The sequence below is a fragment of the Microtus pennsylvanicus genome (genome assembly GCF_037038515.1).
Source record: "Microtus pennsylvanicus isolate mMicPen1 chromosome Y unlocalized genomic scaffold, mMicPen1.hap1 SUPER_Y_unloc_2, whole genome shotgun sequence".
NCBI classification, from domain to species: Eukaryota; Metazoa; Chordata; class Mammalia; order Rodentia; family Cricetidae; genus Microtus; species Microtus pennsylvanicus.
Window position 1 is genome coordinate 553,866 of NW_027460880.1, and position 1,458 is coordinate 555,323.

The window sequence follows — 1,458 nt, forward strand, 5'->3', positions numbered from 1 at the left end:
AACTAAGGGGATTTCAACTAATCCAGTGACCTGGGAATGAAAGAACATGGGATCAAACTGGAAGCTCTGAATGTGGCTGACAATTGGGGCAGACGGAGAAGCCAAAGATAATGGCACTTGCAATTGTCTGCATATCATACACTGGCTTTTTGTGATCATATTTTTTGTGGATGCATACCTTGCTAAATCTGGATGGATGAAGGGTGGGCTTGGACTTCCCACAGCTCAAAGTACCCTGCCCTCTATTTGGACTGGTGTTGAGTGGAGAGGTTTATTTGCGGAGCAAGAAGAATGTGGGAGGAGGAAGAGAAGTGGAAAGTTTGATAATTATTATTATGAAGTAATGGAAAAATCAATAGAAAATAACAAATGAGGACATTGGAGCTAGAAAAAAAAAACATTCATGTGAGTTGTTGACTCAGACCAAAAATTATTTTACAGAAAAAAAAAAAACATACATAAAGGGGTTGAGTTACTTGGAAAATATGACTCAAGTAATTGGGAAGAAGATTGGGGTTTTTATTTTGGGTCTTCATGGGGCTGTATGAGCAGCATTTTAGGACCTGTATGCTGGATATTTCTGGGGGTTAGTAGGGAAGAAACCTGGCTAGGAGGAGTTTTATGACATAAGTAGAGCCTTGATGATGTCACAAAGCTTTGGTTGGGGGTGGCAACTCTGTTCCACATGAAGCACTAGTCTTCTGTGAAGGTGGGCTTACTATCTTCACGGTGGCTGAGGAGGTCATTTCAGCTCTTGGGCTCCACAACTGTTCAACCGAATTTCCAGAAGTTGGAATCTAGAGAGCCAAGATATTTTCTTTTGGTAAATATGTTTAGGAAGCAACTAGGACCTCTGTAGTCAAAGAAAGGTTTCTTTCAAATCTGCTCTGGGTCCAAAATTTATGTCGTTAACAGCTCCTATATTTGATAGCTCGGGGACGGTTAATGTCAGGTATTCTCCCCACTCTATATTTGCTAAAAATGTCCAATTCCTCAGTCCACTTAAATGGCAAAGATCCTCTTTGTCCATATGTGTTTTAAAAGATAATTATTTCTAATAGGTGCTGTTGCACAGATTAATGTTTCTTTCTTTTGGCAGTTTGACTCACAGTACTCCCTTCTCTAATGAAGATACAGAATATCTTTATGTAATCAACCTGGATCTGGATCAGGAGACACAATAGAGAGAGCCAGAGGACTGGAGTGCCATGACATTGGGCAGGTGGTTATAGATCAGCCAACTAACCAGTAGCTTGAGTGGTAAGGAGAGGAGTGGCTGTTCTTTGAATTCTTTGCCATCTGTTCAGATATTTCTTTCTCACTTTAGGTATAGGCATAGCTTCCTCTCTCATTGATATAGTAAGTCAGGAAGTAGGTTTCTCAGTAGAGGTCAATTGCATTTTGCAGCAGGAATATGTCTCTGATACACATATACTGAGCTGTAGACAAGAGTTTGAT